We start from the raw sequence: 13641 nt of genomic DNA, 5'->3' as shown, positions 1-13641 counted from the left end.
AAAATATCAGCCTGATCAAATGTCTTTTCTAAAACAAACTTTGGTGATGCATAATTCGCAAAAGGATAATCATAGAAATATTGAGCATTTATATGAACCAACTTCAACAGTTTGTGCTCACCTTTGATGAAACGGTAGCATGTCTAAAACCTAAATGTATTGACAGAGGTGGAAGGCATTAGATCAGGCATTAGTAGTAGAAGTAGTAGTGAAAGAACTGTAAGTCACAGAGACAAAAGGTAAGAGACTGTGACCTTAAAACTAAAGTGCTTTTTTTTTTCTTTTTTTTAATTGAGTGCTTTTAATCATGACCTATTCATGTAACTATGTGCTGGTCTTTGTCCATGTGTGGCCACAGGACCACTGAATGTCCCAAGTACTCCTGAACACAGTTTTCAACACTTAATTTTCCGGGTGTGATCTACAGGCTTTTTGGGCAGCAATATGGTTGTTTTGCATTATAACACAGAGCAGGGTTTTGGTTTTAAATGAGACAAAAAGTATTTTAAAGGTCATCTCTGACAAGAAAATCCCAAGTTTTTTTCTTCCGTTTCATTACCTCATGTGTACTGAGCAAATCTATAATTATCGTGTGAGAACATGCTGAAAGACAATGTGGTAAATAGACAGAAGACAGTTTCTAATTTTGTGTGATCATGTTAACTTTAATGCCTATATGGAGTAACTGTATATCTTCAGCAAGTGTCATGCCGAAGGAAGATTTGAGGAGTCTGAGCTGCTGTCACCTGGGAGCTGAACGAACAGCAAACCTCCGTGAGGTTTACGTTGTCGATACGCAAAGACAAAAAAAAAAAAAAAAAAAAAAACGTAACCATCTATGATTCAAGGAAACTCCAATCTGTAAAATTTAGCATTGGTTTGGTAGAGATTCACTGTATAATTGTTTATCGATTCCCTTCTGCAGAGTAGAGTATGTAGATAAGATCAGCAGGAGAAAATGTATTTTGCTAAATTTATACTGTTATAAATGAATTCTGTTCACAGTCAAATATGTTCTAGATGCTATTTATTTCATTAGAGAGGTCACTTTAACCTACTTCCCCACTTTACCCAAAGTCCACAGCCCCAAACCTTGTTTATTTATTCAATGAAAATGCATTATAATATGGTATATTGGATTACTATCATCCAGATGGGAAAATGTATGTAAATCTTCTTTTATGATGGCTAATATATTTCTACAACGTGAACATGAAATGGAAATGCTCCTCCAGAATTTAGGGGACACTCTTTAGAATAGGTTTATCTTATCTAAGTGGACCTATACTCTTCATGAAATCCCGATTACAACCTGGTTTAAAGTATGGCTGCGGCTGACGCGTGGTTATACAATTATTACCGTTACCCTCATGTGTACTGTAGCTTTTCATACAAGTGATTCAAAGACTCAAGATTGCTTGTATTTCACTTCTGTAATATGTGAAAAGAATTGAAAATTTTATCATAATCAAAATTAGTTGGAATTACAACAGGGTTTCTGATTGGGCTGATTCAGTCTGTTTGGTTACTAAATATATACATCTTTTTTTTAAATTAATGTGAATAATAATGTCATTTTACACAAAATTGTATGAAATGTGAGAGAAGAGTAATGCAAAATGTAAGCTACATAACCTGTGTTCCATTAGCAGTGTGTGATATGAGTTTTGATTTTCCAGCAGCCATGACGGTATGCCTTTTTATGTATACCTTTCTTTTGAGTTGCAAAGCTTCTATCATTTTGGCAGAAAACCTCTCAAACAATACGATAAAAATGTTGGTGCCAACCAGGGTTTTCTTTGTGGACATGCAGAATTTCTATGAATATAGTTTTTGTAAGGTTTTGTAAAAAAAAAAGGAAAAAAAAAGATTTTGTTTTCCTAGTAACTGTATGTGTTAAGAAAACATTAGAATAACCGACATCTGAGTAAAACATGGGGAGAATCAACAAAGTACTATAGAAAAGCTATTGAATTATTTTCTTTTTAACACACTGTGAATAATTCAATTGTACAGTTTGCTGTATGGGTTATATGACGTTTTAAATAAAAATACAAAATATTTATATCTGTTGATGTACTGATTGATTGATGCTGACTTATGAAACGTACCACCTTATTTGGACAGCACATTGTTATTATTGAATAATTTGAAAAGTGATGTCAATATCAACGTGTCCAATGTTGCAGTTATACTCAACATGGCATGTTTGGGCTCATTTAAGTCTCACAAATAAGGTGCTATTAGCAAAGCTGTGGTCCTGGTCACTTGGTGCTAAGCAGCTAATGACTGCTAAAGTATTACGATTTAGAAAGTTTCATTAAGGACTGTAAAACAGTCAATTATAAAAGATTTGATTTTATCTTAGATTATAGTAGCCCCTGTAGATGACTATGCATGATGCTAATTGAAGACCGAGGAACATCAAGCGTACAACAATTCATAAAGCATTAAAAGGAAAAATCCTGGAAAAGCTAATTGCTAATTAAAAAACTGAAATATTGATAGGTCCTGATCACAAAGTGTGTTCTGCTGGCCTTCTTATCATGTATCAAATAGGAAAATGATTGCATTGTATAGATGTTTCCATGCATATACTGTATACCACTACATTACTATCAAAACAACCACATTATATTATTATTTCATCAAAAAGGGTTGCCTTGAGTTTTCATCTGTCTTTTAAGTAATAAATCTCAGAAAATGTGGCTGAAGTTGGGTGAATAAATCATTCTAAATATTATGATGGTTTCCCTTAGCCACCATTTAAAGTTCCTCTCCTGGCATTGAATAAACCCCTGAAAATATGTATGCATGGGAATATGAATATGCAAATAGCCTCTGCCTCCATCTCCGCCAAAGGACAGCCCCAATCTTCAACTTAACGGGATTGGTTCCTTAGGTGTGTGACATATGAAACCCTGGCTTTTGTCATGTTTTATAGACTCACTGCAGTGCCAACGGAAATGCTCAGCCATGGCATTGACTGCTAATTTAGTCAATTGTACATGCTCTAGCATATTAAAAAAACAGCACATGGAAATTTTAAAAAGGTTAAAAACTTGATTTTCATTAGAGGGTGTGGTCAAGGATTTGTACTTGTAGAATTAAGTACTTTCAGCCAGCATTTTGCGATTGAAAATCAAACTAAAGGGGAACATAATGGCATAACATAAAGCAATGATCTTCGCCACATGTTCTCCATATTAAACGCCATTTTCACTGACAATATATTTTGCAAAAAATATTATTTCAGAGGAACAAAGCAAAAGAGATTATGCCATATTGAGAGACAGATTAGACAGAGGATGAGACAACTGTTACATATAGATAGGATACAGGTCTGTGTGCTGAAAACAAGACATGCTTGAACCTTTGAAGACTGAACATGTGAAGATCTTGCAGTTGCTCATGGTAATGGGTCGCTTTTTAATATTAAACCATTCCTCTGGGATGCACATCAGCCCAACAATAAATAAGAAAAAAGCAAAGTTACACTGAGGCAACGACTTTTATGCAAAATCAAACACTGCATTACACTTTAACGCAAGAAGCTGCTGCTTGGTAAGGCTGCTCATCTCATGAAAACACAGAGTATTACAAAACGAGAGAAGAAGGAATAAACATGTGTGCTTCAAATGGTGTTCATGCATGAATGAGTATGTGTCTTGTCGCCAATCGACTGTGATAGAGAGAGATTAACCTTGCTGGCGTTGGGGTGGCAGATGTGCGTGTTAAAAAAGCAAGGGAAACCCCAGGCCACGGCAGTGAGGAGCAGCGGGCGCATAATGAGCGATGGGCAGGGGCCTTGCGCCTAATGGGAAGATTTATTATCTCTCACTATCAATTAATCCCTTTGGACAGACCAGGGCCAGCAGGAGCACATCAGGAGTATGTAAAAGAGAGAGAGGAAGAACGGGGGAGGATGGGAGCCAGCCAGATGAAGAGAGAGAGCGATGTGAAAGGACATCAGAGGTGGAGAGAGCAGGAGCAGTGGGGCGAAATGAAAAAAGATTGGGTGAGAATAGGAAAAAGCCAAGGAGAATGAGGGAATGATTTGAAGACAGTAGAGTAGCCGCAAAGATTTGAGAGAGAGTGAAGGGAGAACGATGGGCTACTGACAAAGTAAAGAAAGAACACATAATGAGTGAAACTACACCAGATAAAGAGAACCCAAGTCATCTATGAAAAACTCAGGGAACATAAAACAGAATCTGGATGACTGATACAACATGCTACAGCACATGCTTTTATAGATTAGCCAGACGTTTGGTTTGTGCAATATTGTAGATAACAATCTTTGGAAGTAGGTCAACAAATATAGTAGACTATTTTAAGAATGAGACTTTTTGAATGAAGTACATAGTAACAAAATGGATTTCATGAAATGCAATGAAATAATTGTTTCATTTACAGACAGCTATATGTGGTGGCGATCAATTGTGTTAGAGAGGCTTTTAAGAAATGCCATATTTTTCTTTCTTTAATGATGGAAAGTTATGTTTGATTTAATGTTAATGGGCTGACGCTCAATGTAGAACCATAAACTATTTATCTGGAGTGATTTTACATAACGTTCCTCATGTTGTGAATAGTAGATGCAATGAATGACATTAGGACTTTGGAGTACCTACGCAGATCTAATGTCACGCCTACAGATTTGTTCTCACATATTTCACGTGTACTATAAGTGAAATGCTGCATGGAGAGAGTACAACATAAAGCTGACCTCAAGTGTTTTTGCCATTATGGAAACTGCCTCGGTCTGTTGCTCATGCACGATCTTGCCAGTATTCTCACTCTGATGGCACATATCCAGACCTGTGCTCTTTTTGATGACCTTGACAAGGCCGTCATTGGGTGATGTTCTGCTTGACACCCCCGGGCGATGTGCTGGAGCCCCACGGCTGTGCATCATCAACCCATTTGGGGGTGAATGACTGCCCAACCCGTGCCATGCCCATGTCTATGGACCCACTGGGTGAGAGACCGAGTGAAACTGGAGCTGCACCAGAGGATTGGCTTGATAGAAGGGCCAGTGTGTGCTGAACCTTATTATAGGCCATGTCATCATCCCAGAAAACTGAATTCCCTCCAGGAAGTATTAGATTTGTAGCTGTAAAGCATGCAGCTAAATAAAAATTGTTCTGGAGGAATTGGAATATATATCTCTTTAGAATAACAGAACAGGCGGTATTACAAACAGGGCATGGAAAGTAAGTTTACAATTATACTTCTTATAATTTTTATTCTTCCTCCCATCATCCAAAAACATGCACCTCAGGTCAGGTTACCTGGCGCCGCGCTAGTGGCAGCCTGCTGCAGCATCTCCCCCCTGAGAGCCCCCCTGCTGTAGTGAAGAAATTTCCCCTCGGGGATTAATAAAGTGTATAAAATTAAAAAAAAAATTAAAAAAAATTAAAAATGAAACCCTGTGTTTGACACGGAGTAAGATCAACATTATTTCAGCGGTGGCTGTTCGAAGTATTTACATTCTCCAAGTACTTAGTTAAATTGTTAGTGGCGCAGACTGCTCTTCCTGTGTTAGACTCATATTTATCTTTACACACAGTCAAGGGAGAAACAGAAATCTATGCAGTACATAAACCACCAAGTTAACTGTGTAACTTTAGTTCAGTATTAACCTCACTGTTGACACTTATTATCCCACATCAGAGCTGTATTGGGTTACAGGCCAAAAATGACAATTCTTACTCGTATTGCTTCATAAAAGCATTTTGTGAGCACAATATGAAGTGGCTATTACTGCTATGTTGCAATGTGTCTGCAACAAAAGTTTGTGCTGTAAGTAATCGTTATCGACACAACAACAGTCTTTTTGTAAATTTTTGTCGGTGGATCATTTTTTTAAATTTTTGCAAGGGAGTAATGAAACAAGAAAGAGTAGACACAGTGAGCTGTTAGATGAAGAGCTGAAGTCGACAGACTGCACACCTCCAACGCCTCATTAGGGAAGGGTCATGATTTTCAGATTTTCAAGTCACCAAAAAATATTGACTTGGTTTATTTCCTTTGTTTTTTTTTACTGGTGACTGGTTGCAAAGCATTAGTACTGCCAGAAGATGGCAGTAATACACCTAAAAGCTGTTTGGTAACCACCATTAAATAACAAAAGGAGAAGAAAAAGAACACGTTTCTACCTGACTCCAGTAAAATGTATGCTGTGAGATTAGATGCTATGGTATAAACAGTAAAATGAAAATATTACCACAGCCGTCAAAAAAGTTTGGAATGAAACTCGGTTAGCGAAAACTCGGTCAGGTAAGCCTTGCATATCATAACTATACCACATCTATGCACAGTCAGTTAAGAGCAAAGCACTGAGCAGATGGTCCATCTAGAGATCAACAATCAATGAACAGCTTTTTCACCAGAGGGACAAAATTTGATTTAGATGTGCAGAGAAAACAACGGCCCTCATCTCTAAGATGAAGGTAAAGACATACTTTGCATCAAATCTCATAAATGCTTCAGTTTTTGAGGTTAGATGGAATTTGTTGAGCCTTAGTGAGTTTACCATGTAAATGAGTCACTCTCTTTCTGTGTGCATGTGTACTTGGGGTGCTGGGTTGGGGCGGGGGGGTCTTCGAATAATAGTCAAAAAGTTCCCTGCGATTTTTTTTTTTACATTTTTGTTTGAAATGTCCAGCTCTTGTCCTCAAGAAAATGTGTATTCTAAAATGTTTTATCTCAAAACAGAAAACGTTTTGAGATATGCACATGCCAGGAAATGTTCCAACTTGGCTCACAAGCCAAAAAAGAAAAAACCCGTATTGATCAGATATATTTAAACAATAAAGTCAAACTTTGAGATTGTGTTGACATACATTGACAATATAGTTACACTTTCTCTTGTGGGCATTGTGCCATTGCAAAATTACAAAACTAATAGCTCTATAGCACTGTCCATCCCAGTAACATTAAAAATGACGAACAATTAATGAGTGTGTAATTACAGTACACTGTAATGCTCTAATGAAGTGGTACCACAGTGGGAATACTCATGCATATTCTACCTTCTATAATGAGCTTGGCATTACATTTGTTGTATTTGTACAGGGAGACACCATATGGCAGAGTGTCATAATGAGAGAAAACCATTGTTTAGTCCAGACCCCATCTCTTTCATTGCAAATCACTGACACCACCAGTATCAGAGCTTTATCTTTACACCATCATGTTGAATTATCCATTTGAGTTTAGGGGAAATAGCTTGATAGAGATATTGCCCATGAAATGCCTTACTGACTTGCTCTTTCTCTTCTCTGTCTTTGACCCTGATAATGACTGGAATAGAGGCTTTTCATGAATATAAATATAGTGCTGGATGAAAGGCAATTTCCTCCAGTGTATTTTAAATAACACTCTTGAACATTTAATGTAGAGTAGTATTTTTCAAGAACGTACTGTGCTTTTGCGGTTTAACAATGCTTTGTGCACATAGTGGCAACTCCACGGCTTCATATATGTAAATCACTCACTTCTCCAGAGAGCAGGTCACATGTTAATGAAGCCTAAACATACTGTAAAGCCTATGACACTATTAAGCTAAATGTGAGACTGCACATGATGCAGTTATTACAGACTAAGCTCAAAAAGTATCCTGTGCTATAGAGGTACAGTAAGATCGAGGAATGCATTAAATATCCATATCACGCATAAATGTCAGGGAAACGTATACAATCACAGAAGTGGGTGTAAATTTACATTTACACTAAGAAGTATTGAATTGATTCTTGTAGTTTGAGTATTATATAACTGACTCTTTGTTTGACTGTGAAGAATATATTTTAATGGAGGGCATGACATTTGATAAAAGCAATTCTACAGAAAGTTTTAAGCAACAAAACATTTATAGCATTAAAAAAGAAAGTTTCATTCTCTAGAAGGAACCTTAGGCTCCAAAAGTATTCATAACCTAAAACTATGGAGTTAATTTGCTGCCAAAACCTAACAAACAAACAAAAAACACCCTCCACAATAGCAGGTGGCACTGTGAGTCAATTTAAACATGTCACAAAACAAAATGCATCAGTTTATTAATCATGTTTTGTATTCTTACACCACATTGTGTTTGTTGGTGAATTGTTGCCATATTGTAGAACATGTTAATTTTGTTAGGAAATTAGCTCCGTATATAGCACTCATCAGTTTTGCTCAACTGTCACCAAAAAACACCACCAAAAAAAAAAGACAGATTTTGTAAAAAGGGGCCGATTTGAAGTGATTTTTCCGCACATCCAGAGATTTTTGTTTTGTCCTACAAGAAGACGAACAACTACCCATCAGCCCAAACAATGGATCCCAAACCAAAGAAGGACCTCTGAGATGAAACGTTAGCTGCATGAATGTTTCACTGAAGTTAGAAAAATTCTGGATGTTTTCCAGTCTTCAAAGACTGGGAGTCCTTTGAAAGGCTCTAGTCTCTCATTGAGTCCCCACATAGAAAAATTCAGTCTGTTCTTGATGAAAAAGAGAAAGCTTTGCATCACTGTCACTGATGAAAAGACCTTAAAAGCAGGCTTCCTCCATTTGCAGAGCTGTTAAGTACATTTCCTGCAGAAAGCATGAGTTAAATTACCTGTAGGAGACAAACCAAATCTACATCTGTAGGATTAAACAGCAGCTGCTATTGCTTTTCTTGGGTGCAGGTGGCACATGTCAATTTGTATAGCAATGACTGTAAACTCAGCCCTGTGGTTAATCTACAGCCTGCTAAAGGGGAGCCCATTTGTGACCGAGACAGAGGTATAAGCCCTTATCTCGAGAGTTGATTTAAATTTACCTCAGCAGCTGGACTCATCTTGGCTTGGTGCACTTAATAAAATGGCCAGTAAGATTTGTTGTGTAAGGCAGGTCTTTCTCATCATTAAACTCCATACCGCTTTGCTTGCTTCTACCTGAGGAGGTTCTGTCAGTGGTTTTTTTACTAGGCTGCCTGCAGCCTACAGCAAGCCTGTTTGATGTTAACCTGGGACCAGACTCCAGTCAGCTCCATAAGGGGATGAAGTTCACCAGCACATGATTTGCTATTCTCTCGCAAACCCCATCCCCAGATTCCCATCCGTCAACTTGGGAAGCTGCAAGTGCATGCAGCAATATTCTTTCATGTAAACTTCCATAACATTTCCTACAATGTAGCACATTGGACAAGCACAAAGGGAACATTTACCATTAGTGGTTTGTGCTGACTGCTCTGCACACCCTTACAGGTTAAGCGCTAAAAGAACGTTTTCAGAATTGGCTAGCAGCCGCCTCTCTGGCTTGGCATATTCACTATAATGACTTGATCATGATGATAAGTAAAATTTCTTCTACTACATGAGTGGGAGACCAATTATGTTCTGAGAGGAAGTAATTATGCCAAAAGCTAAATTCAAGTCATTTTCAAAAGCCTCCTCAATAAAACATGAAAAATCCTTAGTGATGGAAGTCAGACAGTCTCTACTCTCTTTCATGTGTCTCCTCTATAAGAGGAACGTTATATGTCCTGTCCACAGGGAAGGCATTCGATGGTGTCCGACTGGTTGGGGGAAAGTTTATGGTCTGTGAAGGTCAATTTGAGCAACCTGCAGAAGGAAAAACCGCCATGGCCCCTTCCTCCCTCTATCGCTTTCAAATAGGTCGTTGAATATACCAAAAAAAAGAAAGAAAAGAAAACACTATCACCACGGTAACAGAACTCCTGTCAAACAGTTGCAAACTAGTTCGTGTTTTTCGAGGCAGTGGCATGGATTTGTGTCTGTAAACTGCTCATTAATATTAAATAGGGAAGTGACAGTTGGAGGAACTTGGCATACGTTCTTGGCACCTCAAGCGGAATTGCAAGTGAAGGCTGGGTGCTTTGTTTAACCCAATATGTGGTGGTTAAATGACAGAACAGCTGCTTCCTACCTCTAAGACCAAGATGCTGCTTGGCTCTGTCAAGATAATGTTTTCTGACTACAAAATTTGAACATTTAATGTGAATCTTACAGCAAAGTCATTCCTGTTAAATTTTTGTTGTATATTGACTATTGTAATACAGCTCTTACTGAACAGGTTTAGATACATCTGAGCTGTCTTTCAAAGGGGGCAATTACAGCATGTGTCATCTTGAATTTTCAACAAATTGTGGCCATTTAAATGAGAATTAAGGTAATTTATTTACTGTTCATTCATGTATTCCTAATTAGGTTAGGTTAGGTTAGGTTAGGTAGTTACTTTATTAATCCCCAAGGGTAAATAAAACTATATTCTGATTCATATCCAACCCTTTTGGATCTGTAACAGACTTTGGCTGGGTTTCCCTTGATTCAAACAGTTAACTCACATCTCCTTATGCCACAAACTAAATATGTAGTCACAAACAAAGCCACACACTGTAGCCATAAAAGGTATGATTAACACCTGCGTCAAGCTTCCAGTATTTATGGCAGACTTCCGTTGCGCTAAACTAGTTTTAATATCCACACAAAGCTACAAAAATGTTCATGTGTGGCCACTGAAAATAACAATTTATGTCCCCCATTGTGCTCTATTTTTGTGGCTGTGTGTTGCTTGTGTTTATGAGTAAGGCTAAATGTAAAGTCATATTTAATTACTGAGCATTATTGCTCAATGAGGCTTTGTTAATGCAACCCTGTGTCGCAGATATACACGATAAAGCAACAGCACCTGTAGCCGAGCATAAACAGAATAGTGGGTAACCTTTTTGGTGATGTGGAATAACTGAGTAATTCAATCTATGAGTGCATTCACATCAGTGAATGTGGATATATGTATCTACAATTTTCCAGTTAGAAATTATATATAAAAACTAAATTCTGTGTCAGACGTAATGTGTCTGGAATGGGACCTGTAAAACAGCTTACCAGAATATCTCCAAGCACTCAAGTCATACTTTGTAATAAAAAAGCCTCCAGTTTAGAGAAAAGATTGGGGACCCCCTCACCGCATTCCAATTCTTTTCTTTTCACTTGTGCGACTAGAAGACCGTTAGGAAATGTTGTTTGGCAAGAAGCGAGTGGCACAGGCTTCGCTGGCGGTTTGTGCCATTGCATATGGGAAGTCCTTCAAAGTCAGCCATCATGCCGCAGGCAGCATTCTAATGAGGTCATCAATAACCTGCAACAGCTGCTCCGAGAGAGAGACCTCATCTGTTGAGCTCGAGCCACCAGTGACTCTGCTGTAACTGAACAAACTGCTCCAAAATAATGAGAGGTATTCTATGGAACATACAGCAGTACTTTACTATAAGCCATTAATTGGTGGAACCGCCGTAGATTTTACAAAGTGGCAGATGTGAAAGTGAATAAGTAGCTGGAAGGAAATCACTCAGGGTCTGTCACTTAGTCCACTGTGATATTTTTGCAAGAGTGATCCTTTCAAAACAAAGCACCAGCGAACATGTAACCCCCTACAAAAGGATGCAGTCCCACTTTGCGCCAATTCAATTAATTCTACCCTCACTGTTTTACACCACAGATCCATAAACATAAATATTCATAAACCTTTCCACAGTACATATCATTCTGTTACATTTGAAGAAATACAATCACCAGTAGCTAAAGTATTGTGCAATAAATAAATGTGCTAGTGCCCTCACATTTCAGATCGAGGTTTTAGAAATGGGGTCCTAAAGCAAAGACGTGCGTCAGGATGTTCAACATCCTATTAGCAGCACCACAGACAAGGTTTTTTACTGACGGATGGGGACAGACAGACCAGCAGAGGTATGAGAAACCGCCAAATCACAACCTTTGCCATGAATTATGAAGGGGAAGATAATAGTCTACTAGACTAGAAGAACTGGTTGGTTTCTGGTGTCTTGTTGCTACCTTGGAAAGGCCAAAGTGACCTTTAGGTTGTGATATTGGCAGCACAATTTAGATGAATGACTTCTGATCCTCAATTTCATACCCTGAACCATATCAGTGTCAAGCTTTATCCTGTCTCCACATGCAGTATCGTAATGGTTTTCATCATCATTGCATGGTTGAACCCTTCTTCAACCCCGCCTTTCTCTAACTCACTGGAAACACCATGAGCTCATCTATTTGTGTGACATTTGCAGCATGGCACATGAACCTAAAGACTCCCCATGCCTCTGTAGCTGTCAGATGAACCTAAGCAAAGACAGGAAGATCTCTCTATTGTGGATTTAGCCCACTGGTCATTTCTGCTTGGGTAAAGAAAGACACAAAACAGGTGCAACTTTGTTTTCCAGCAACAACATGTCTGCCAGCCTATTTAGAAAGCCTTTCTAGGGAATACTGTTCAGGTTTTATGAATATCTGGGTTGGACTTACTTTCAGAGTACACCCAGCGCAATTCATATACTTGGCAGAAATACATGTGCTGAGACAATGTCATATTTCTAATAAGTGTAAGTCTGCACTTGTGCCTGTGAGCCATAAAATGTGCAGTTAACCCTGTACTTCCCAATCCAGTTAGCCTAAGCATAGCTTCATAATATTACATTCTTCGGTTTATAAATATGTCACAATATGGGAAAGAAAGTACTGAATCCAAGCAGCAACACAATTAAAAATACCATTGAAATTGGGAAAATTGTATGACGATCAAGTCACGCCTCGAAACAGAAAATCTGGATTACAGCTACATGACAGAATTTAATCTTCTTTATAGGTCAAATGGTGGCAAAATCATGATTAGGTGGACAAAAGGTGTAACTTGGTAGATAAACAGTGTAAAAAAATAATGGCAATTGTGTTGTTTAAGTGGCTTAAAAATGTGCCTTACAACTCAAGAAATGCAATTTCAAGGCATATGAACAGCTTCTTGGACAAAAAAGTTCCATCAATACAGAAGCAGGTCTTCACTTCTATCTGCCATCTATTATAAAGCTGTCAGTGCAACACGTGGCAGGGAATGCAGTGCTCTTAAATAAAAAAGAGATTCTATTTGCCATGACTAATGTTAGTTCCTATCACACCCACTGAAAACTCCCACCATGTTTCTAACCGTGCTCTAGGTGTTCCACAAACCTCTCGCCACAAAAATGCTAAATATAGTCACAATAAACACAATAAATGTTGGACTATGGGCTAAATGGTTGACAAATATACGAGGTCTTACGTGGGCCTTTAAATGGAGCTAGTTGTTAAAGCAATTATCTGTGTAGTGGTAATTATGTTTCTGGAGTAAATAGTAAATAGATTTATTAAAAAAGCTAATGTACTGCTAATCTAGTATGCATTAGCTGGCCTTCACGAGCCCATTTTACTAATGTTACTTTTAAGATTAGCCTCAGCAAGACTTATCCTTGAATGGTGAGTAGGCCTCTGTGTGACATTGGGCAACATGAATTAAATTTCTGATAAGCCTCCTTTTTTCTCTGTAGTTCTGCCAAGATGGTTCACACGCAGAGGAAAGTAGGGAGGTGGTGGAAGGATTAAGAAGAGGTTATATATCTGGGGCCCCCTTGCAGTGGGGCACAGTAAGGTTGGCAATATAGGTTCAGAGGATGTTGCTGGAACACGGCCACATAGTCACAGATTAGATCTAGAGGCCCCAATCTGATTATAACAAAAGGCTCCAGCTGACAACAGCCTTTCCACAATATCAATATCAATATAAATTCAAAATGGGGTAAATGTGGTGTTCTCTTAAAGAACC

This window comes from Brachyistius frenatus, unplaced genomic scaffold (genome assembly GCF_029030835.1).
Source record: "Brachyistius frenatus isolate BFR_SWC_R1_liver_20210118 unplaced genomic scaffold, ASM2903083v1 Contig_48, whole genome shotgun sequence".
Taxonomy (NCBI): Eukaryota; Metazoa; Chordata; class Actinopteri; family Embiotocidae; genus Brachyistius; species Brachyistius frenatus.
The sequence above is the reverse complement of the archived record's forward strand: the minus strand, read 5'-3'. Positions refer to the sequence as shown.